Raw genomic sequence first — 26,700 nt, 5'->3', positions numbered from 1 at the left:
TCAATCCAAATCAATCGAGTTTCTCCAAAATGGTGGCACCCAGTAAATAAAGGGTCAGGTATAAGTACTGGATGGCCTGTAATAATAGGGAACTGTATTTCGCCCTGTGATTGGCTAGGTACCTCAAAAAGTGGGTGGGGACTCAGCTACATATGCATGGCTCATTAATGGCAAGACCCCTTTTAATACACGGCACTGCTGGCCAGATCAACCGCTTTGCCGCCCAGATACTCCGCACACGGCGTAGGCCATGCGCTTCTGAGGAGCGCGGTTGTGGTTTCGGCTCATTTGCATAGCAAAATTCGGCGATTGATATTTCTAGAGTCACTAAATAAGCTTATTTAGTGACTCTAGATATTTCAACGCACGTACTCGTTTCAGGACAAAAAAAAAAAAAAAAGAAAAGATAGAAATGCTTTCAACGTGGACTGTCTCCCATTCTATTGTCTTAGTTTTGCTCGAAAGCCCCTTAATTAAAGAGCAATGAATTTTAGGTAATAGTCACCTAGTAGATACGAACTCGTTTCGAGAGGATATTCGCATAGTCGTATAACTGAACTGCAAAAACGGCATCTATGCTGCTCTCATAGCTTTTCGAATAAAAAAATCTGTAACGGATTTTAAAAAATAAACACCGTTGGGTATTTCGGTATTTTGTCCATATATTGAGCACATTATTGCTAGTGTCATGACTACATTTAAAGAAGTGGTCCTTGAGAAATACCAGTCAGAAACTTAGGGGGAGAGATTCCCTTTGGGAAAGCGCGAGGTCGGCCTGCTGGATTGCGGCTACTGCTCTATACACTGCCACGGTGGTTGTTCCGTTAATTGAATTTTGTCCACCTCGGCGTTCTTTCTCTGCACACGGCATATTTTTCGTCCCTCGCGGAAGGCGGAGAACTTTTGCAATTCGTCCTCAGCCGAGAATCGAAGCTGCGATCCAGAGTTCTGTGTATTCGTGCACTATACACTCTAAATCGTTTCACACCTTTAAAGGTGTAAAATAGGTGTATTAACAAAGATCACATCCCTTTCACACCCTACACTTTGTTTTGGAAGTTCCTGAGGGTGTAACGTCAGTGTACTCCACCCTCAGGTGAAATATGGTGATAGTGTGTCGCCTGGGTGTAGAAAGGGAGTATGTTTGTTTTCGTTCACATGAACAAAAGTAAATATATACAACAACAGGGAACAGGAAGTTACATTACAACAGTGCATGGCCTGGATTTACAACAAGTCTACCATCTGGTAATGCATGCGGATTTAGAAGGTCTGTTGAGATAGTGCTTAATTTTTTTAAACACTTTGCTCCTCATTGCAAGACAGAACAAATACATGATAGTGCTCATCATACTCAACAGTAGTTAATGTTTGTATGAGAAAAATGGTATCAGAGTTAATAACATGTATGCCTGCAATCTCAATAAACACGGGTAAGTCCTACTCTGAAGATTCTTTGGCAACAACAGCCAACAGCAAATGTGTTATCATTATCAACTGCACTTTTCACATACACTATAGATTCTGCTTGAATCTCCTTGGAACCATCAGTAGATGTGGCATTTCTGATGAAGGGCTGCGACCACACATACATTTGATAAAATTGATGTCTTCTCGCCAATGAAAGGGTTATGTTCTTAAAATGTCGAGTTTTTCTAGCAACATCTTTAAAATGCTGGTGTTTCCCTTCAAAACGCGTACAACTATACAGATAGGAAAGGACCAAACATCATGATGAGTCGCGGATAAGAACAACGTAATGCATTTTACAGTGGTTAGATATTTGTGGGTACAACACTGCAAAGCCTTGAAGAAACGAATAAATGCAGCGTTCTAAGTAATGAACATGCATATGGGGGAGGTGCCTGCTCATGAGAACGTCTACAGTTTCACGAAAAGCTATATACAGCTGCCATGCTTCATTGCCATGCACAGCTGCCACGCCATACATGATCGTCTGTATGTCGGCTGTGCATGTTTCCACACATATTTAATCACCTTGATGTGCATACATATATGGACCTCAATGTGATTATAGGCAATATGCTGGTAATTGTGAATACACAGTTACCAGCTTATTTCCACAAACCCAGCAGTTTTATTCGGCGTTACACCCTTTACACCCCAATTGCCATGAGGGTGTTAAAATACACCTTAAAAGGTGTGCGCCATGAACATTTTGATTTACACCCTTTAAGGTGTAAAACGATTTAGAGTGTATACCGGGTGTTTCAGTTAAATCCCCGGGCTAAATAATTCGCGAACGCGTGCACCAGTCGAAGAACTTCCTTTTTACAAGTATCTATCCGATACCGCCTACAAGCTGCGCACCGTGTGAATGAGTGGGAGGCGCTCATTATTTAAATAAAAATTCAAATGAGTTTGGTAAAAAAAAAAAAAAAAACTTCTAAAGCACGGCACTGTCGGCATTAAAATGGGTACTACCCCTTCTGGGACCTTCAGTAGATACCTTTTAGAGAAAAATCTGCAACCGAAGCGGGTCATTTGTTGCAGTAATAAATTGGTTTCGGTTTACATATTTTCGTCGGCTGGTCGCGGTGAAGCGCAAAAGGACGCTTTTCCACTCCCTTATACACCAATGAATTACGCCCTTACACCAATGAATTACGTCCTTTTGCGCTTCACCGCGACCAGCCGCGACAAAACTACGTAAACCGAAACCAATTAATTACTGCAACAAATGACCCGCTTCGGCAGATTTTTCTCTAAAAGGGGTCCACTGAAGGTCCCAAAAGGGGTAGTACCCATTTTAATGCCGACGGCGCCCTGCTTTAGAAGTTAGCTTTTTTCACGAAACTCATTTGAATTTTTATTTAAATAATGAGCGCCTCCCGCTCATTCACGCGGTGCGCATCTTGTAGGCGGTATTGGACAGATACTTGTAAAAAAGAAAGTTATTCGATTGGTGCACTGGTTCGCGAATTATTTAGCCCGGGGATTTAACTGAAACACCCGGTATAGTCACTCATGCACGGAGGCCCATTTAGAAGCTCATGCTACTGTAGTCGCTCGAAGACTTTTTTTCTGTTTAGCGTCCAATACCGGAAACGGAATTTCGACTGCACGGTAAACAGCGGCGGATAATCTCGAAAGTAAACTCCAATCGCCAAATGCTGGCGTCTTCGCCAGCTTTGCCTTGCGGTGTGGCCTTTCAAATTCTTATGATTTTATTGAGTTAACAGATTATCAAGGGTGATTATGATTCACTGAGATAAATTGAGGCCGACTGTGCCCTGGACCATGGCAAAGTACGGTGAACCTGAGAGGAGAGCTTTACTGCGGGAAGAAAGTGTCCATTTGAAAACAATAGAATTTCGAAACCTAAGCATTCACACTCGATTAGAACTTACAATGGACTTGAAAGGAGACCATTGAAAAGGAGACCATTGAAACAGCTTGGCGATTTCGGGGAGTGAAATATTACAGTGGGATCACGGAGGGGTCCAAAATCGATGGTTGTCTGAGCAGAAAACGGTTTTCTTCCAAGGGAATTCGAAAATACATGGACAATGATGATGTGTCCAAAAAGAAAAAAGAAAATGGGGAAGTCAGTCGCGACAAAGCCGGGACTAGTTGCCCCAGTACTGGATATCAGTTTACAAATTTCACTGAGTGAGAGCGAACACATCAGTGCTGCAAAATACCGATATTAAGCGGATTCTCAAAGTTCCAGTTAATGACACGTTGGTGGTGTAATATCGACCATAGAGCGTGAGAACTGTATCGAACTTCAGATGGACTAATCAACCACACTATGGTCATTCTGACTCGTCAAGCAAGCGTGAAAGCAGGCAGTGGAACCAGCCCAGCTGACCACGCCTCAAGGGGTTCAGGAAGCAACCATCTGCGGTAAAAGTGATGACTTGCAGCGTTTTTTTTTTTTTTTTTTTCAAGAGGCGTTCACTAGTCACTTCCAAGAAATCAGACCAGACTGCCAACAGTGCATGGTGCTGCGAAGCTACGAAGAGACTTCAAGAGCAAGCGTCCAGCCAGATACTGACGTCCATGGGTCTCAACGTTTCCTAACCTAACACCTTCCATCTTGTTCGCGAAAACGCGGCGTCGCCTCATAAAAAGCCACATTTCCCCCGATATAGTTATCCCCGAGAATGTGTATGATTTGTATGATATGCTTTCCCCCCATGATCTGCGCGTGAGGACGAAAGAGGTTTTGGATAAAATTGGCAGTGAAGAATACGAGCGCCCGCTCACCTGCACATGTGGTTATTGATTCATGAACTAGAGCTTCCGTGACAGGAAGTTGCAATTTATTGGGCGCATTAATCATCGTCTGGGTAATCTATCAACAGCAACTTCTTCTTCATTTGCCTCTCTCGTTCCTGAATAGACTGCTCAGTCGGTAGACTGCTCGATAGAGTGCTCGGTAGCTCAGTCGGTAACGTGCTGGCTTGCTGAGCTCAATATCGCGGGTTCGATACCGGCCGAGGGCGGTAGCAATGTAGGGGAGGCAAAACATTGCTTCCAGCACCTGTGTCGGAAATTTCCGGCGCACGTCGAAAGAACACCAGGTGGTCGAAATTATCCGCAGTCCTACCCTGCGGCACTTGCAACATGTCGCCATACTGCGGAGACAAACCTTACGTGTAACGTCACGGTACCATTATTATTGTAAAATATTACGCTCACGCGTCACAAACTTTCACACAAGGAAGTATATACAGTCAACCCTTGCTTTATGAACCGTATATTTGCGAATTCCCTCGGTTTATGAAAGGCGTCGCAAGGAACCAAACGTTTTCCATCTATTTCTCCCGCGGTTTATGAACACTCGATATCCGAACTGTGAACGGATTTTCAGGGGTCGAACCGCAAAAACGCATGTGTTCCGACCGTGATTTATGAAAGGGGACGGCAGAGCCGTCCAGAGGTTGACGTACGGGAAAGTACTGTGATCGACTCAATAAAGATGAACAAAGAATGAAGGTCAAGCACCCGTGCACTATCCCACTGCCACGAGAATTAAAGGGTAAGAACAGAGCAGCGCATTTTCTGTGCTGACGGTGAACACATAGGAGCCGCTTGATGATGGTGCTTTAGCGCATTTGTCAAATCATGGTGCCGAGGGTGATCACAGTGATAGTGAAGATAACTAGCAATACTGTTCCGAAGTTGTGAGAGCTCGCTCAGCATGGAATCACGTCCACAGTGCGATACGGTACTTCGAGGACCAGGCGGACGAGTGAAGTGCCAGGCTTTTATCGTCTCTTCTGAACAGGATAATTACAGCCGAATGTATGGTGCAGAGCACAATTATGGAGAATTTTCAAAAATAAACGTAATCTAGTACATTTCCTCTCGTGTTTCAGCCCATTTCTCTTCCGCGTACCTTGCACCTCGATTTATGAATCCCCCGATTTATGAACAATTTTTCGAGAAACGAAGGGCATTCATAAATCGAGGGTTTACTCTACCAGACCCCGATTTTGACGTCGGCATCATTGAATTAACAGCGCATAACGAATACTACCGCAAAGACTGCTGAAATTTGTTGAAACGAACTGTTGAAAAATTTTGATTTTACCCAGAAATATAAGCCGGATTTTTCGGACGCGATTTTTTGTTTTCAATAGAGTGCTGACAAGGGCTAACGTAGTTTGTCCAACAAACGTCCTCACCACAATAAATAAATAAATAAATAAATAAAACCGTTAGCTTTCTTCCCCATAAAAAACGAGGCGCAACACGACCGGTCGACTGCTCTGCTTCAGACACGGGATCGGTGGCGTGAAATACAAACCCAATAAAGTAATTCCGGGTAGCTGTGCAACCTTGGTACTCGCAGCTGAAATACAGCGACAGCTGTGTGGTTACGCATTGTGGGCTGACTTTAAAGGGGCTATGAACTGTACCGAGCTAGCCCGCCGACTGTGTCGGCTCCAAACGGCGATTTTAACTTGCTGGCTGTGACACCTTTTGTATAGATGAAACTGATCGGTCTGTATCTTTACCACATGTAGCACGCTACTCGTCAACCATCATCCCCGATGACAACGTTCTCGTTCCTGGGGGCTTAATCGCTTCATCGTCGTTACGGTGGTTACAAGCTAACGAGTGGCGGGAAATTCAAAAGGGTGGGCACGTGACACATTGCGCGTGAAGTGTACCACGGCCTTCACGTATCGCGCGAAGAGGGCCGTGCACGTGTTTTATCACGTGCCCACCATTTTAAAGTTCCCGCCCGCCTTTTTGAATTTCCCGCCACTCGTTAGCTTGTAACGACCGTAACGACGATGAAGCGATTAAGCCCCCTGATTTGTTGATAACGGGAGGCGGAGCCTATTACGTACTGGCTCGGTCTCCTGTTTCCAACAAATCAGGGACGAGAACGTTGTCATTCGGGATGATGGTTGGCTAGGAGCATGCTATGTGGTGTGGTGAAGTTCATTTTTAAGAGTGTAGAGCAGAACGTTATGTTTACCTCCGCGTTGGCGTCTGATTGGGTGCTACAATTCTTCAAATGACGTAACAATGGATAGAGGTATCTGGATGGCGGTATGTCTACTCACCCGTACCCGAAAAAAGTTGCGCTTTTGTATTAACGCTGCACACGTGATGAAGGGGAAGTATTGAACAATACATTGTACATAGCATTACGAAGCGTAGAATATCACACCTATTACACCCGTAACTAAATATATAGGAGGATAATATAAATATATAAATAAATATATAGGATATAAATATATAGGATATATGGATAGGAGTTCTTACCTCCTTTAATACGATTCTTTCTCTGGGTTTGAAAGTTCGTGACATATAAGAAGTTAATATTTTGAAATTATCTCTTACAAATGCATTGCAGTTCGAAGCCTTTTTAGATGTTTAGGGATCTTTACAATCTTTTCTCAACGATTTCGTATTGCAATTACACAACACAAGAACCTTCACTAAGAACCTTCCTCGGCGGAGCCATCCTGGCGAAAGACATGGTGTCTTGTGCTCTCCACTCCCGCCACCTCCACCACCACACCTCACGTGACGCCTGACGTCGTATGACGGCCCCTTCGCAGCGCGCTTCTTTCGTGATGAACCGCGCCGCGATATCAGCGACACACGGCGCACGCACGCTATCCGGTGCTTAACGCCGCATGCAACTGTCGCTGTAAAAGAAAGATAAAGGAACGCGCGCAACTCACTATTGGGCGGACGACGTGACGTCGCAGACTGCCAGCCGAGGGACAAGCGTTTGCCGGGAGGAATGCACCTCCTCCCGATTGGGTACGATGCGTGACGTCATGGTCGAACCCCAATGTGCAAATCTGGCAAACCGCACACGCGCACTGCCGCAACAAGGGTAGCCGAGCAGTGAAACCTGGTGAAGCCCCGTCCGTTTGTGTGGCGACTACGTGCGTTTGAATCAAATCAAGTAAAGTTGATGAATGGGCTGCGAGTAGGTAGGTGCATCTATATGGTATTATAGAAACGAGTCCATCCAGTAACAACATAAAATGAGTTCTCATATTATGATCCAGTGACAGTCAAATTGCTCTCTCCATCTAAAAATACATGATGCTGCCCATATATGTCAAATAATAATTTAAAATTTAAATAAGCAGAAATATTTGACGCCGGTGGTCGATATACAACAACAGATAAATTAATGATGATACAACAGTAAACATGAATGAGTGAGTTTTCTGAATTTTATTTAATCTTTCTTTCTCTCATGCATTTTCTGATCCGTTACCAAAGATACTTTGAAGCATTCCTTGATTCCCCCAAATACTTCAACCACTACAGAAGGCTGCGCACACAGTATAGGCACCCTAACTATTACCTTGTTCACATTCAAATGAAACATTCTTGAAACTGGTGTCTCGCCACAGCATTATTCCTCAGCGTCTCAAAGCTTGCGAACCCAGACGTGCACTCGTTGCATCTGAAAGACAGATGGACATCTGCGCTGGTGTTATGCACGTTTCATATGCCTTCGTAGCGTTGACGGTCTCGCAAATAACTTGTCGCAAAAGCGGCATGTCGTTGACGTCGTCAAGCTCGATCGTTCTGACGTAGTTGTCCTTTCCACAAACACCACGATCCCAGCATTTGAATGTGATTCAAACGCACACACACTAATCACAAACAATGGCCCGTAGCCCGATCGAAGCCTGAAACACTAAACACATTTTTACTTGTAGTTTCACTATACTTTCACTGACCGGCTACTCTTGTTGCGGCAGTGCGCGTGCGTGGTTTGCTCGATTTGCACATCGGGGTTGGAGCATGACGTCACGCATCGTAGCCTTCCTAGCATTCCTCCCGACAAACGCTTGTGCCAAGGGAAGAAGCATTTCTGAGCCAGGGTTGCCAGGTTCAAAATCCTGAAAGGTAGCCAATGAGCCACGAGAAAGTAGTCAAAGGTTGCCAATTGCCCTTGTATGTAGCCAATTTTGTAGCCACACTCTTACCTGAGTTACTTCTATTGTTACTTTTGGACCGTTGTTACGTGTATTTAGAAGTAACATCGGCTCAAAGGAAGAGGTAACACAGGAAATTGCGAATTTTAGAAGTAAATTGGGTCTCGAAGAGCTGGGGCAGAGGTAACCTGTGGGGAAAACCCCTGTCTTCTCCTGGTTACTTGTACGTGTTACTTCTAGTGGGAGTCCGTTACTTCTACGTCGTAATGCGTTCGCAAACAATCACAGCCGCTTTTGATCGCTTTCGGTCGCTTATCTGGTAACAGATTACAGTATCACACGAGAAGGGACACTACATCGCGTCCTCGTGTTTTGTCGGTTGCATCTTTTGAAATGTGACGCCTCTGTGGCTGACAAGTTAAATCACGCTCGTGGTTGTAGATGTGTTGTGAACTGCTTTCAAATGACGTTTACAAACAAGGACTTCTGGGGAGTGCCGAGAGACAGATGCAAAGAGTGCGAGGACTGCAAGAAATACACCGTGGAGTCCGGCAGTCGTCATCTAAAATATGAATACTGTGCGCACAGCCCGATTTCACATAACAGGATACGTGAAATAGGTAAGTGCGTATTTCATCATGATCGTTCTAAGTAGATTCGCTGTTGGTTCCTGTCGTATGGTAAGTCATACATGATGTTCTGTCTGCGCATATGTAAGCTGTTGGTCGCAGTGTCAACGCTCGGTCTTAGCGCATTCTGCTTTCTCTTGCCAGCTTTGCTCTCTACATCGACTTTACTTTGTATCTCTCCGTGTGGCCTTCTTGTCCCAGCATCCTTCACACGCTGAAAGGTATTCATTACACAAAACCCAATGTCAAAATGGATCTATAGGTATATGATACCTATAGATCCATTTTGACATTGGGTTTTGTGTAATGAAATTTAACTACGAGTAAATTGTTTCCATTCAGCGTTGAAGAAGAGTGATAAGCGCTATAGTCTGTGTGCCGTAGCAATTACAACGAAGAGAAACTGAATTTTTCGTAGTACATTGTTCTGAGAAGTATTTAGTTCTCTTATCGTGGGGTTATATTTTTCATTTCGTTTTTTTTTTTCTGACGGACTTAATCGATTTTGGTGTATGGGCTAATTGCTAAAAAACTAAGGCCTATAGTCGACTCACTAATGCAACGATGCGCGATATGGAATTCCTTATGAATAGGCAACTGATTGACCACTACAGTAATTTTATGATTGCGTTTCTTTATGCCCAGGTGTGTGTGTGTGTGGGCGATTAGTATTTTCTTTACTTCTTGATACGGCTTGATTTTGATTTGTTCAGGCTCGTGTTGTCAATGACAGGTTATTTCGTCGTCTTACTGGCTGGTTGATGAATTGACTCAGTCATTTTCTGGCTGATTGCCTTCCTAAATTTCACTGACTTCGTGGTGAATGGGTCGACTGATGACTTGAGCCACTGTGATTGGTCGATGTGGTTAATTGACCGGAATGGTTGCCCACATTGATACCTTAATTGGTTGTTATCAGCGGTTTGCTAGTACAACTGACCACTAGATAGCATCTCGCGAATTATACCAATGAAGAAAGTCAAGACAATCAATCAGTCAATAACACCGACTAGTCAGTAAACTGTTAAAAAATAAGAAATCAATCACTGCTGCTACTGAATTACATTCAGATGAATTTATCTACCAGGCAACCTAAATCCCCATCTCGATGAGTCAGGCAGTGGAGGAGCGGGTGGGCTGGTGGTAATTAATAGGTCAAAGGCCTGCAAACTAATGTCGACTGATTTCCCTCAGGTGGTGAAGAACATGTACATGAACTTGCAGCCACAGGAGGAAACAGGGCATACCTGCGACGTTTTCCATGGTATTTATTTTCTTACATATAACGACCTGCCATCCACAAAATATTTTGCCATCTGTGTTTGTTGGAAGTTAACATTTCAGTACTCTCTTCTTTTTATGTGCATGTACCGCTGGCCTCACAATTATGCTGCATTATACCTTGCCTGGAGGAAGTTCAATGTGAACTCCATACTGTGGCTGGTTTCATCCCTGCCGCTACATGTACAAATATGGAAGCTCGTGAATTGGAAAATCCCCCGTTTTCGGCAAACGACGCTACGATACCGAACACCGAGTCTTCCAACATATCAGGTATTTACATTTTTTGCATTCATTACTCGTGCTTGCACAAGTGTAATTAAGATCTGCTTTTGCTATTAATGATGTACCCAAACAACGTGAGAACGATAAATAAGGAGTGCCCATTCCATTTTAGATATTTATGGTGGTGAAAGCGGCACCGTCCCCACAGCAACAAGCAAGAATGAGGACAACGTCCGTATGCATGCATGCCGCCCCTGCAATTTTACAACACAATATTTCACGCGATTCTGTGAACACATCAAAGCCCCTTTGGAGCTGTGTTCATTCTACATAGTCTCACATATGCCACCACATTGAGAAACGGTATCTTCGTTATCTTACGTTGCCAATGCTGGGTTGTGTTTTCCTGATATTCACAATAAAATACGTGCCCAGGAAAGCCCATGGTCATTGTATTTTGGTATGTCACCCGTGTCGTGTTTCGTGTGTGCCTGCATGCAATTTGCTGCATGCATGCACGGACGCGAGGAACGGGCGGGTGCAGCCCCGGAGCCCCGGGGACGGTGTTACTTCTAAATGCACGATGCATCTGGTTACTTTTAGAGAGGTAACCCCGGCAGAGGTAACGCTGTACCCATCTAGTGTACAGGTAACAATATTGCAATTTTTTTACCTTTACTGGAAGTAACCGGGCTAAGAGTGCAGTAGTGTGCGGGCGTAATATATTGAATAGAGGACACTTTAACATGTGGTAAAGCGCTAGCACACAAAGAAGACAGTCCGAAGGACACCGCACCGACTGAGAGATGGCCGATCGTCAAGGGAATCAAGAAAGAATGCACATTTGCGCATTTCAGCATTATGTATTGCACGATCAAAACTACCCCGATTTAGGCGAACAGGAGTCTGAAATGTAGTGCGATGAAGAGCAGCCTGAAAATAGTCAAGTCGCCGTTGCTCAAATTTCTTCGCCACGAGTCAGAAAATACCCTATTTTGCGCAAAGTAATCAAATTTGGCAACTTCGTTTCTGACCGACGAGATTGAAAACTCTCTTGCGAATCAGGATTGTGCGCTGGATTCGTAGTTTTTCTGCGATTAGGTGTCTCGGGGCTTGTAATCCTATTTTGTACGCATCATGACACATTTTTCGAGCCCTTCCATCTTCCTTTAAGTTACGGTACCTCATTATCAGAAAGTGGATCTTCACGACGGCTTCTTACATGTTAGCTGGGTCGCACCTAGGCCATCCTATTCCAACATGACAAAACTTATATCATATGCTTTGCGCACGGGCTTTACCGAGTGTACGACGAGATTAGAAATGATTGCACTACCGTAAACCAGTCGATTCCCGCAGTGCAGAAGTTCTTCCTCAAGTGCCCCTTAAACACTGACAGCCAGACGTTGCTCTACCATTCCAGATGGGATACTTATGTACAGTGCTGGACAAAAGTTTACGGAGCACGCTCCAGCGCATTCCTTCCTCACGCTAGCAGCGAATGCTACCATATGGACTTGCACACAGGTGACTGGGTTACCTAGGTACATGTCTGTAAGTCCGTACGGTCCCATCCGCTGCGAACGTGTCACTCTGAGGAAGGAATGCGCCGGAGCGTGTTCCGTAAACTTTTGTGCAGCACTGTACATGGCTGGAAGGCACTACCTTACTTTGCTTCGCTGTCCAACGCATCGTCAGTATATAGTTTCTCACCGGACGAAGCTGCCTTCATTAGAACTGCACAGGCGGCTTTCTCCAGAAAGACGGTTGAAGCTTATACGAGGCCTGTCCAGAAAGTTCGTGCAGTGAGTTTGCGGAGCGATAGTAACTGGTGGCACCCTCCTCCGGCTGTCCACATGTGACGATGTGTATTTGACATTCGCTAGTGCTTTACCGTCTCTACGAGAAGACCTAGCTTTGTGCGTCCTTGTTTTGCAGAAACGGTTCTTGCTTGTTGTCAAAATGAATATAGACCAACAGCTCGAACAACGAATTTACGTAAATGTTCTTTTAAAACTCGGCAGGAATGGCCCGGAAGTTCATAAAATGTTGCAGCAGGCATAGGGAGAGGGTGCACTAAAGGAAAGAAAGGTTTTCGAGCGGGTAGAGCGTTTTCGGGGAGGCCGTGAAGGCCCTGAAGATGATTCAAGGTCGGGACGCCCCTCCATCTCACCTGACCATGAAAACATCGAGTCCTTGCGTTCTCTTTGTTGAGTGACCGGCGACTGACTTTCAGAATGATAGCAGAGGAGCGCGGATTAGGAAAATCATCCATCCACACGATTTTGACAGAGCATTTGGCAATGAAGAAGGTTTGCGCCAAGGTTGTGTCGAAACTGCTCACCCCTGAACAGAAGTTTCGACTGAAGGAATGTTGCCTGGACTGGAGATCGTCACAGGACAATGTCGATTTTGTGGATAGGGTGATTACAGGCGACGAGTCATGGATCTACGAGTATGACATAAGAGCTGAAGTCCCAGAGCAGGGAGTGGAAACAGAGAGATGAGCCGAGGCCGAAAAAATCACGAAAAAGAAAATCAAAAACCAATGTCATGTTGATAGTTTTCTTTGACTGTCACAGAATTGTGCACCAAGAATTCACGACTGAGGGCCAGACTGTGAATGCAGCTTTCTATGTGGAGGTTTTGAGTGGCTTGAGAGACCTGTGTGCGGCGCGTGCGACCAGCATTGTGGGAGGGGAGTCGATGGATTCTCCACCACGACAACGCCCCCACCCACAATGCACTAATTGTGTGCGAGTTTTTGGCTCGCAACTCTATTACCCGTTCTTGATCACGCACGTTATTCCCCTGACTTAGCGCCCAGCGACTTTTTCCTATTTCCCAAATGCAAAAAGGTCGCCACCTACGAGATGTGACGACAATCAAAAAAGAAACGACATCCCTGCTGAAGGGCTTGACAGGTGATAGCTTTCAAAGCTGCTTCCAGCAATGGCAACGGAGGTGGGACAAGTGCATCATCTCTAACGGAGAGTATTTTGAACAAGGGGACCACAGTGACGTATCCTAAAACAGGTAAACGTTCTACACGAACTTTTTGGACAAACTATACGCTTTCTGAGCGCACGCTTCACCGAGTATGCTCTGGAACAGCGTAAAGCAGCTGAAGCGACTGGACAACACCAGCTTCGTCGCTTTCAAAGTGACGCGGAAAATGTATAGGTCGAGCACTTGAGGCCGTCCCATAAACTATATGTGGTGCAGAAAGTGTGCAACAGTAAGCAACGTCCTGGAAGAGATCCTGGTTTCCAGACCCCGGCCGTCCTTGCATTTGTGTACTGGTGACGCTTCGACTCCACTATTCCAGACGATATGCCACGCAAATGCGTTTGTTCGTAAAACACGCACCAGTTGCTTCGATCGCCTAGGTCATTCTCTGCGTACAAAACGATTCTGAGCGACAAGAAGCAGGACTCTACGTCGGAACAACAACAACAATAATGATGAAGTGGTGATGACGTGGGATGGACCACTTCTAAACTGAGCTGGTTACTTCTGGTTTTACGCATTCAACAAGGAGACAGCTGGTAGTTTCTAAGACCTCGCGTCCCCTACGAGTTGCTCTGGCTCTTAACCTTTTCTATATGCTTATCTATATCTATATATATCTATAATTGAACTTTGGGGATGGATTACCATGGTGCCTGTAGTTACTTCTATTGAAAACTACAAACCTTCGACGTTTCTTGAAATTTTCGTGGTACGAGCTAACATCGAGGCCTTCATTACGAACTCAGATTCAACATCTTATTTTGCGTCAGCTTATCACAAAAAGATGTGGATACGACTCCAGGGAAACGATCTGACGCATCCTAGTTGCAGAACGAAATGTTTCAATGACTCCTTCACGGAAGTTATATCGCAATCTTGCTATGGCTTTTTTTTCTTCTAGAAAATACGTGCCTTTTTAGCCTTTTTCACTGTCTCGTTAGGCGCCTAAAGCACAGTCTTTTAGTGCCTAAAAATCCGCTCTCTGCTCATTTCCCACCCTGTTGCCTGCGGGTTCGTATGAATGATATGAAGATGTGCCGAATGTACACAGATATTATAGGGGGAGGGGGAACCCAAACGCTTGACAAACTCATTCGGATGAAAGCTACTTTGAGACAAGTTACCAAAAACGTTTCTAAACTCCTGTCATGATTGCTCCTGGAGTACGCCTGAAGGAAGACGATATCGAAAGGAAATCGCTTGACACATATTTTCGAAAAGATCTTTCCAAAGCACAGTAGTCATCTCGCATATAAGGTGTCTTTCGAAAATCTCCTCCAAAGCAAACATTGCACATCTCTTCTGCGTCTCCTGGTCTTCGCAAACGTTGACAAAAGCTGAGTGGAAGTGAAAGTGACGGGGGTGAAGTGGAAGCGAGCGCGCAGTACTGATGTAAGAATTTTTGGTGCTTTACGCTGGTACGTGTGCCCATAAAGGAGCACTGAGGTGACCACCAAAAGTCTTGTTGCTTTTCGCTGCGGCGTTTTCTGCAACGAATAAAATGAGCTCCTGCGAAAGAACGACGAGTGCACGTGACCTACACAGCGCGCGAGGCCTACGTTCCGCACACTTTTCAAAAAACCTCCACTCGTGAAAAGAGCGTATCGGAGAATGAGGGAACGCCATGACGTAGCGTGGTCCCCGGTCACGTGACTCGTGGTGTAGAGCGGCACAGCTGAAACAGGTATAAGCGGCGTGTGAGCTGCGAAGAAAGAAAAAAAAAATGAGGAAGATTCATTGGTGGACCTTTGGAAAATGCGTTACCACACAAGCCTTTGGTTCCTTCTTCTCCTTCTTGCTTTCTCTTTTGCTTCTTTTCTTCGATTCCTGCTTTTGCTTATTTTTCTTTTTTTTTCTTTTTTCTTTCCTCCTTTTCTCTTTTTTTGCTTCTTTTTCTTTGGTTCCTTCTTTTCCTTCCTATTTTTGCATTTCGGGGTTCGTGTTAGCGTTTAACTTAAGGAGTTACTGTAAGGCATTTCGAAGGGTTATGCTACGCATTTCCGAGGGATCCCCGAATGGATCTCCCTAAAGGTTTTTGAAGGCTTGCGCCACCTTAAGCAACGACCTAGAGGCGTCGTTTGGTAGACGTGGTCCACACACGTTCCTCCGTCAGTGGAGATGGAACCTTTGGGGACGGCAGAACGGACAAAGCACAGAGAACGCATATCTAAGGCAAACTTGAAGTCTTTCACATCGACTTGGTTGAAGTCTCCTATACCATGACGACCCACTCCTGAGTAAGCGTAACGCAGTCCATGTGGTTTACAGCGGTTGCCGCTTACCTGTGTGTAATCCCTGGCTGGAGGTACACAATAACAACGTTGAGATCTGTGGAAACGTGTACGGGGGGCACAGGACTCACCGTATTCCGTGAACGTTGCTGCGAATCTCTCGAGGTGTTAACGCTGATGCCATCCTTAGTGTAGACGGCAACTCCGGCCTTTCGGTTTCCAGGACGTTTGGCTCCAGTGGTGTAGGAGACGCCCTTGATGTGGATGGACACATCAAGATTCATCGTAGTCTCTGGGAGTCTAAAGTCACAGTCGCGATCTGACATAACATAACTCGCGTGTCGTTTCCCGTTGACTTCGTTGTTTCGTTGCTTGTTGTTCGTTAGCTGCTCGTGTGATAGTATCTCCTTCCTTCTCGTTTCTTTCTCGTGTCCGCAGATGGACACCGCCGTTTCTTCTTTGACATGAGCCTTCTAATGCTAATGCATTTTTAAAAAATTGCGGCAGAAATCGCTGTGAAGATTGTCATTGAAGTGCGATTGCATTTATGAGCTCATCGCAGGTATTCTCCGACGATGGACAGTAACGGCCTTGGGAAACTGAAGTAGCGACGTACTTGGCGACCACTACCTTGTCTATGCCACTGACGAAGACACATAACACTTATAACATTATTACACTTCCTTCACGGGTTGTGGGAATTTTATCGTCAAAGGCTATAGATGCAAATCGTAGACGCCCTTCATGAAATCCTCGAACCAGTTGTTCTGGAGCTTCTTCATGTCCGTAGTGAAGTCTCCCATAACAATCATGGGCACATTGTTTTCCATCAAGTTTTCTACGAACGTGATGCTCGCAGTGTAACTGAAGCGTTTGGCTAGAAGGAACCTATTGGGTTGTGTTCGATTATTCAACACGCGTGAGTCGGAGTCGTGACGGAGAGTCATCGTACGTCATCGACTCCAGCGACCCGCATCGTGAAGAGAGTCGCTGGGAGCCGATTCTCGAGCACCCCTAGCTTTGACTCATCTAATTTTAGAACGAGAGTGTCTGCCAAGGGGATGGCGTCACAAGATCAGCGCCGCGGCATTTTCGCACACCAGGAGTCGACTCACTCAACTCTCGAGTTCCTCGAGTCCAATAAACGAACACAACCGAATCTTACATTTAGAGGATCCCGCTGTAATGAATACCAGCACCATGAGGGTAGGGGCTTGTAGTCCAACGGGCAACTAGGAGACGGCTGCACACGAGCACGGGAAAGATAGAAATTGAGAGGGAAATTAAGTTCCTGTTTGCTTTTACAGCAAACATATCAAACATAATATTTTCTTGTCACTTTGTTCCTTGCAGGATGTACAACGAAGCGGTTTGTGCAGTTTCAAGTTCGGGAAGCTTTCATTATTGACTCAATAGATGCGAGCAGTGTCTTTTCAGTTTTTACAGCGATAGATGTGTGAGGGAACCTCACACTCTAAAAACTGAACTTCACCGCATAGCACGCTCTGCGCCAACCATTGCCACGAATGATAGGGTTATCGCTTCTGATTCGAGGAGAGAGGGAGGCGTACGCCTTTTTGTCTCAATTTGGATATATGATAATTGACACAAAAAGGCGTACGCCTCTCTCTCTCCTCGAATCAGAAGCGATAACCCAATCATTCGTGGCAATGGTTGGCGCAGAGCGTGCTATGCGGTGAAGTTTAGTTTTTAGAGTGCAGTCAAGGTCACGACGTCGTGGTCCCTAACATTTTTTCGGCGCGCCATTGGTTGGCGCAGAAGAAAATATTAGCGCGGATGAAAAGAAAAAAAAAAAAAAAAAGGAAAGCGGTAGCCGTTCGGGGTGTGAGCGCCGTCAGTGTATTATCAGACGAGACGGGCACGTGGAATGCCTATGCCGACCGCAGGTAAGGAGTTCGGGCTCGGCGCGAGGGACTGAAACCGAAGCAGATATGGGTTCGGTTATGTTTACGGTTCCCAGATTTCCCGGTTTGTTATTTACGGTTATCGGTAACCAATATAGCTGAACCGGTATATATTTCGGTTTTCAAGCTAGAGCTGTACACATCGCATGGATACGGTAGATCGGCAGGTTTCAAACGCTTAGAAGAGAAGTCATCAAGATATTTGATCACTGGCAGTAGTACTATGTTGCAAATATATGCTGACAGTAAATATTAGAAAGCGCGCTAGTAAGCTGCCGTTATGGTCACCGTGATGTTTTGTACCTGCCGTAACCAACTGCAGCTGCGTGCAGAATCTTATTCGGTGATTGGATGGCGGCAGATACGTTACTTCGAAAGTCGCGTAATCAAGGGTATACTAATAAACTTGTTTCTGTGGTTTCCGGCAGTGGCATAGCCAGAAAAATATTTTGGGAGAGGTTCTATGGGACCTTTACAGGGGAGGAGAATTTCACGCTCCTTTCCCTCTCCCAAATGCACTACGAAAGGTACGATTTCGGGAGGAGGGGGGGTTGAACCACCGAAGCACCCCACCCTTCAGGCTACGCCACTGGTTCCTGGGCTACATGAACACGGTAGGATAGAACGCATCACACGCAATGAAGATTTATTGGGGCGGACAGAACGTAGTATATGCGAAAAGGAGAAAAAACAAACAAACAAACAAAGATAGGAAGGGAGAACAAGTCAGACGCAGACTTCCGTGTACGGCATGTTACGGCGGACCGTCATAATATGTTTTAAACTATATTCACATAAGTTTGTCATTCGTGGAGAGAAACTGAACTTCAGGCTCTATACAGAAGGGCCTTTCTACGCCGACCTGCGTTGCCGGCACAGCTAAGACAATGCTGACAAGCTGATACAATTCCGTCATTACGAGACTATTCCTTCCCCGGTACATGAAAATAGTTATGTTCTGTTACCGTAATATAAATATTTTCCCGTAAAAAAATCCCGTGAAAATATTTGCTGTTCTGTTGGCCATAGTTTGTTGCTGAATGTGTCCAAAAGCTGTCTAATAGTGGCCTGAGCCTCTGAAGTGGATCTGCTTTGGAGGGTGTTACTCTCTCAGCAGGTCATCACCGTCAGGTTGTCAGCATTTTCTTCTGGCATTTCTTCATCAGTGCATGTAAAACCCGTTCGTCTTTTCTGCTCGTCATTTTCGCTCGTCACTCCCACGCTTGAACCGATTGCTACGAACCGGTAAGCGGTATTACTGAGTTTTATTATATCGTACGCTATCTCCTCTGCGTACGTAAGGAAAAGCGTTGGTGGTTCTGCGCACGCGAAAAATATGAACAGAGCTTTGCGCATTGCGCAGAACCACCTCGCTATCCATCACGTACGCAAAGGTGACAGCATACGATATACTAAAACTCACTATTATGTTTTGCGGTTCAGATTACGGTTTCGATTAATCGACACTACAAATATTAGGCTACGTTACGGTTCCCCAAAAAATTCGTTTCCAAGCAGGATTCGGTTCACTTCCGGTTTCAGTCCCTGCTAGCTCGCCGCGCCGCTGCAGCACGCGAACGGCGTACCACATGGAGAGAACAAGTAGCCCAAAGCGCATTGGCTGCTCGAGGACAACATGACTCAACACTGAGGGAACGCAAAGCGGTTGCGATGAGACGAAGTCGAGAACATGCGAAAGTTAGGCCATATTTCTTGCGACAACCTGCTTGGAGAAAGTGATTAATCTTCCAGCCCATTCTTAAACGAAAGTAGACCTGGAAGGTATGTACCTCGAGCTATCTGTATCGACGTCGAACTCACTGTGGTAGACGAGGTTTGCAGTGGTACATTCGGCCAGGTTCTTCACCCTCAGCAATTGATTACTGGCAAGGAAGACGCAGCCGGCAACTATGCTCGTGACCGCTACACGACTGGCGAGGAGATTGTGGACTTGGTGATGGATCGCATTCGCAAGGTGGCGGGCTAGTGCACGAGCGTTCAGGGCTTCCTGATTTTTCCATAGCTTCGGCGGAGGTACTGGTTCTGGCTTCACGTCTTTGCTCATGAAGCGCCACTCTCCGGAGTATGGGAAGAAGTCCTAGTTGGAGTTTGCCTTTTACCCTGTACCCCGGGTAAGTGCAAATGATAGCCGTAGGTCAACCGTTCTTTGAGAAACAAGGCTTGTTCTAGGTTTCCACTGCCGCGTAGTTGAACCCCACAACTCCATCCTCATCAACCACACTACCTTGGAGCACCTGGAGATGTAACCTGGATGTCGAGTGTCCCACGTACACTAACATGAACCAGCTCATTGGACAGATTGTCTCCTTTGAAACTGCTTCCCTGCAGTTTGACAGGACCCTCAGGCCCTCAATGTAGATCTGACAGAGTCCCAAACCAACCCGGTGCCGTACCCAATAATCAATTTTCCTCTCGTCACAGTATGCTCTAGTGATTTCGGCTGACAAAGCATACCACGAACAGTTGTCAATTGCAGATATTACCAACGCCTGCTTTCAGCCTGCCAACCAGATGGTCAAATGCGACCCCAGCCGTGACAAGTACATGGCCTGCTGTACCGAAGAGATGTGATTCCGAAAGACGGGAAAGACGCTATTGCTAATATACAGACCAAGCTTGATATTCAGTTTGTAGGCTGGTGTCCTACAAGATTTAAGTCACGTCAGTTCACTTACGATATTAATGTTTTTTACTCTCGCGTGTGGGACTCAACTACAAGCCGCCCACAGTTGTTCCAGGTGGAGATTTGACAAAGGTACAGCGAGCAGTTTGCATGCTCTCTAACACAACAGCCATTGCTGAGATCTGGACCCGTTTGAACCACAAGTTTGATCTCATGTATAGAAAGCGTGCCTTTGTGCACTGGTACGTGGGCGAGGGTATGGAAGAGGGAGAATTCTCTGAGACGCATGAGGACTTGGCAGCCCTTGAGAAGGGCTACGAGGAACTCGGTGTTGATTCAACCGTGGGTGGGAAAGGCGAAGAAGAGTTCTAAGCGTCTTATCGAGTAAAGTTCAGTTAAAAAAAAATAGTCTGTTTCTGTCTACATCCATTAAAAGAAAATTTACAACTTGCATTTTTGTTTCATTTTTGCTGTCGTTAATTGCTCGCACGAAGACAATAGAGCAACGCCTCACAGGCGAGCTTTCCGAAAAATTATGTAGATGTTGGCACTTCTGTGGTAGAACACAGGCCGAAGGTATACAGGGTGTCCCAGAAAACGTGTCATTTAATTATAATAAAAAAACTACGCCATCTAGAATCATGTGGTCAACGGCCTTTGTTCTTATTAGGTTTTTGCCACCTTGTAAAGTTAATGTCATGTACCCCAAGTTTAATTATGCAAATATTTGCGAACTGAACTCAGAACTTTGCCAAGGGAAGGTCACTTTTTTACCCCACCAATATGAAGAGCGTGCCGAATTCACTCAAATTCATGATAATTGGCAGTGATATTCACGAGCTATCCCATCGGAAAAAATAGCCGAATATCATGCTTTTCGGAGCACCGGACCATAACGCGCGATGTCTTTCTGAGCGCAATCGCTCGTACACTCTTACAAATGAACTTCACCGCATAGCACGCTCCAAGCCAACCGTAATCTCGAATGATATCGTTATCTGTCCTGATTTGTTGAAAACGGGAGGCGTACGCCTTTTTTGTGACAATTATGAACAGCATAAGTGTCACAAAAAGGCGTCCGCCTCCCGTTTTCAACAAATCGGGGCAGATATCGATATCATTCCAGATGATGGTTGGCTAGGTGCGTGCTATGCAGTGAAGTTCATTTTTAAGAGTGTAGTCCGACGAAAGGAGGTTCCGAAGTGGTAGTAAAAAAAGTAACAGTTCCTAAAATTGGGAGAGGGAAAGCATTATCCCAGCGAAAGTCGGACGTGATAAGCCATGCCTGCGTTATCTCTTTCTGCGATGCCGGGGTGGGCTGGGTTTCCAACCTCCTTTCGTCGGACTGACACAGATTGCGCTGAAAAATTCATCGTGCGCTATTCTGTGCGACCTCCGTAGTGCATGATGTTCGGCTATTTTTTCCGATGAGATAGCTCCTTAATATCCCTGTCAATTATCATTAATTTGAGTAAATTAGACACGCTCTTCACATTGGTGGGGTAAAAAAGTGACCTTTACTAGGCAAATTTCCGACTTAAGCTCGCAAAAATTTACATAATTAAACTTAGGTCACACGACATTCACATGAGGAGGTGGCAAAAACCCAGTAAGAACAAATACCGTTGACCGCATGACTCTAGGTGGTGTAGTTTTTTTATTATAATTCAATGACACGTTTTCTGGGACACCCTGTATACTGGCCGTGATCCACAAATGCACCGGATCCACTACCACCATGACGCGCTAGACTATACCCTTTTTCTTCCTCGCATACGCAGCTTCCATATGTTTGTTCTTCTTCTTCTACGGGGTGTCCCAGAAAACGTGTCAATGAATTATAATAAACTACACCACCTAGAATCACCCTTTATGAAAATGGCTTATAGACTTCTATATAATTGTATATCAACTCTATGTCTATAGCCAAAAGCGAATACAATTTTCATACAAAAGTCTTCATGCAGGGTGAATACAAAATTGACATAGAGATGGTATAAAAGAAATGTATACTAACGGTAAAGGTCCTTAGGCAAGCGGAATACAGAAGTGAGATAGACACCGTAAAGAAGCATTGTATATGAAGGATATAAAAACGTGTTTACACACGTGGGATACGAGATTGATATAGTTATTGTAAATATTAAACGTATACACATGGTATACAAAAGTCTTACTGAGCATTTCTAACCCACAATTTTATTCGAAACATTGTACAAATATGCAAGTTGCATGTTAAAAGTAATAGGATTGGAGAAAAGTTTTACCTCCTGATATATTAAAAAAGGCGATGACACCGATGTATTGCAGCGCTCAATGGGTAATAAACTCTGACATGAACGCATACATTCTCGTTGCTCCAATCAGCTGTTCCATATACGATGCCTACAAACACTCAATTTTAACATTTACTGGGCATGCAAACATGCTTTCTTCCAAGTTAATAGCAATACATTTGCATGAGATGTCATTCCAGTTGATTGTGTTCACATTTCCGACCTCGCCAATTCTTTGCAGCACTATGTCAATAACAGTAGAATGTGAGCAGTCCGCAACAACGAGCATAACATTCTGGCATATTCATGGAAGTGTAGAACAGTCCTAACAATATAACGCAATTCATTGCATTGGAATCACAATCTGCAATATCTGCGATTGCGCTCAAAAAATCGTACGATATACAACATTCACATCAGGAGGTTGCAAAAACCTAGTAATAACAAATGCCGTTGACCGCATGGTTCTAGGTGGCGTAGTTTTTTTTATTATAATTCAGTGGCACGTTTTCTGGGACACACTGTAGATGTGACGCATAGCTAGTCATTGGGTGATGGTGACGATGATGGAACTGGGTGCCGTAGTCGGCCAAGCTCGGGCGGGCCACGTCACGGCTATCGCAGTGGGAATCGTGAGTCCTGGGCCGACTTCACAGGGAAGTGCGCCGGCATTCGTCTTAAAGCGTCTGAGGAAAGCACAGGAAAAAGACCCAGACAGCACAGCCGGCGATTGGGCAGCTGCCCGCGGATCATTCGTTGAAGAGCGATTAGGATGAAAGGTGAGGGAAGAAACGAAACGTTAGAAGCGATGTGTTGACGAGATGACTGATACAAATGCATAGAGAGAGGCCGACGGAACGGTGGCGACTCCAGTGTGGCTAAAGACAAAATAAAAGATCGCGATATGTGGATGCAAAAGATACGGAAGGAATGGAATACGATCTGATGACGAATTAATGTGCAAAAGGGACAACAAAGGAAGAAGTGCTCCATTGTGTCGCAACATGGACAATGCGGACATCAGGGAGACGGTCGCGCACGAGCACGGGAGAGTAGAAACTGAGAGGAAAATGAAGTTTCCGTCTGATTGTGCAGCAAACATATCAAACATAATCTTTCCTCGTCACTTTTGTTCCTTACAGGATCTACAACGAAGCGGTCTGTGCAGTTTTAAGTTGTTGTGGACGCATTCATTCTTGTCTTATTCGATAGTGCCTTTCCCCTTTTTATTTTCCAGCTTAGTACACGGTGGTATAGTTTCGAGTGGTTATGCTTTCACAATCGCTGCCCTCGCCGAGCCACTCCTCCTCGCGTTCTTTTCGCTCTAACACAGGGTGCTTTGTTATCCTTTACAGAAGTTTTACAGAAAAAAGAAACAAAGATGAGAGCAGCACAGATGTCGTTTTGGAAGACAGTAGTAACTACAAGATGACTAATTACCTAAAATTCATTAATGTCCTCTTTGAGAGTTCGGGGCAAAAGCGCAGAACGGGAGAACACCCTCCTCGTTGAAAGCTATTCCATCTTTCAAAAATCAAGCGCGTGCCGCGAAATATTCTCTCTCGATCCCGTTATGCAAATGAGCCGAAACCGAAAAAAGCGCAAATCAAGAGCGCTTCATCTACGCCCAAGGAGGCTTATCTGAGCGTAAAAACTGGTTATGTGGATCACGTGGCCCTCTGACGTGAATTGAGCGCTGTGCTCCCTGCGTTCCCGGTCGCCGCGGTTTCGGTTTCGGCTCATTTGCATATCAAATTTCGGGGATGGATATATTAACGCACGTGCGTGTTTCAGAATTTGTTAGACGTGGAATGGATTTCAACGAGGAGAGTCTCTCATTCTGCTAACTCGCTGTTGGCAGAAATCCCCTAACTAAAAAGTTCATTAATGAATTTAGGTAATTACTAATCTTGCAGTTGCATACTTTCTTCGATATGATGTCTGCCTGGACATATAACTTAACTGCAAAAACGACATCTGTGCTGCTATCATAGTTTTTTTTTTAAATTAAAATCCTATAAATGCTAAAAATAAACACCCTCTAACATCTATGGTCGAGGGATCACAGCTGTAACAAAGCTACGGTGACTATTGACGTTCCGCATCGAATGACTTCATAATTTAGCACATCACAGTATTTGGGCATCCATCTCAATATGGTATAAAATAAAATGTATTTTCATATTAGACACCGCAAGCGAAATGCTATCGAATATTTGTCAGTTGTCCCGTGCACCATGGGTGCATGCCAATACTGCATAAAACGGGCTCACGCGCAACGATTGCATCACTGCACCAATTCCGCCAGTGGCTGTTGCATCTGCAAGTTTGTCCGGTCCAAAAGGTCAGTTTCTCTTTCCTGTTTCATACCTTTTATTGCAGCGTAGCGTCATACGAAAGACGCAATGTATTATATTTCCCACTGACAGTTGTCTACTAGGCACCGTCCATCTCTCTTTGTTTTCGTACAACCACGCTCGAAACGGGATCTCTTTTACCATCTCGTTTTATGTGGTCTGTGATTTTGTTACACCTTGAATGTCGCTTGAATCGGATACATTCTGGAAGCTTCTCGGCTAACCTGAGATGACAAAAAGTTGTGTACGAGGTGAATGAGCGAACGTTAGACAAGATATATTGTTGGATGTATTGATTGATTGTTCCTATAAGGCACGTCTGTTTTTGGGAGCGAGCACAACAGGGAATGAAGCACGAAATGCTATTGTTCGCTCTTCTGAGTTCTGGAGGGAATTTTTAGTTAGGGAGTAGTTGAACCATACAACTCCATCCTCACCACTCACACTACTTGGGAGCACTCTGACTGTGCATTCATGGTGGACAACGAAGCTATCTTTGGGATCTGTACTCGTAACCCTGATGTCGAGCTTCCCACGTACAGAAACTTGAACGGACTCGTTGGACAGGTTGTCTCCTCTGTCACTGCTTCGCTGCGGTTTGACGGGGCCCTCAATGTGGACCTGACAGAGTTCCAAACCAACCTGGTGCCGTACCCAAGAATCCATTTCCCCCTCGTCACTTATGCTCCAGTGATTTCGGCTGAGAAGGCATACCACGAACACTTGTCAGTAGCAGAGATTACGAACGCCTGCTTTCAACCTGCTAACCAGATGGTCAAATGCGACCCCCGCCGTGGGAAGTACTTGGCCTGCTGCCTGCTCTACCGAGGAGTCGTGGTAGAGAAGGACGCGAATGCCGTTATTGCTAACATCAAGATGACGCGTGACATTGCGTGAGGCGTAAGTTTGTAGACTGGTGCCCTACTGGCTTTAAGGTACGTCAGTGAACTGAAGAAATTAACGTTCTAACTGTATTTTTACTCTCTCAGGTGGGACTCATCTACAAGGCACCCACAGCTGTTCCAGGTGGAGATTTGGCAAAGGTAGAGCGAGCAGTTTGCATGCTCTCTAACACAACAGCCATTGCTGAGGTCTGTGCCCGTCTGAACCACAAGTTTGATCTCTTGCACAGAAAGCGTGCCTTTGTGCACTGGTACGTGGGCGAAGGCATGGAAGAGGGGGAATTCTCTGAGGCGCGTGAGGACTTAGCAGCTCTTGAGAAAGACTACGAGGAACTCAGTATTGATTCAACCGAGGGCGAAGAAGGTGGGGAAGAGTTCTGAGCGTCTCATCGAGTTCCGTTTTTGATCTGTGTCAACCCATCAAAAAAGAAAAAAAAATCCACAACTTGCATTTTTGTCCCAGTGTTGTCGCCGTGAACTGCTCCCACCAAGACAATAGAGCAACGCCTCACCGGCCAGATTTCCGGAAGAGTTGTGGTGTAAATGCTACCTTCAGCAACACCCTAGAGGAAAGTTTTATTTTCGAGTAAAATGGAATGCAACAACGGTTCACACCTGCACCCCCCCCCCGGTAGAAATTTAAATTATGCTATATAATGTGTGACTGATGTATGGAAACGACTTTCATATGTCAATTTATTCCTTTTGGGACTAAATAAAATGGGACTAAATAAAATGGGACTAAACCATTCTGGACTAAATGCACGGACCTAAATGAATGCCACACAGTGGGTACTGCATTTCACGCTTTGTTCACGT

At 45.1% G+C, this 26,700-nt stretch overlaps 2 pseudogenes; both read left to right on the top strand.

The window, feature by feature from the left end:
• The first annotated feature begins 18,215 nt into the window (after positions 1-18,215).
• On the top strand, positions 18,216-20,718 carry LOC135396674 (tubulin alpha chain-like; annotated as a pseudogene).
• A 4,531-nt stretch (positions 20,719-25,249) lies between these two features.
• LOC135378281 (tubulin alpha-8 chain-like) lies at positions 25,250-26,332 on the top strand (annotated as a pseudogene).
• The last annotated feature ends 368 nt before the right edge of the window (positions 26,333-26,700 follow it).

Source organism: Ornithodoros turicata, chromosome 1 (assembly GCF_037126465.1).
Source record: "Ornithodoros turicata isolate Travis chromosome 1, ASM3712646v1, whole genome shotgun sequence".
Classification (NCBI taxonomy): Eukaryota; Metazoa; Arthropoda; class Arachnida; order Ixodida; family Argasidae; genus Ornithodoros; species Ornithodoros turicata.
Note: the sequence above shows the minus strand (reverse complement) of the source record. Positions and strands in the feature narration are given on the sequence as shown.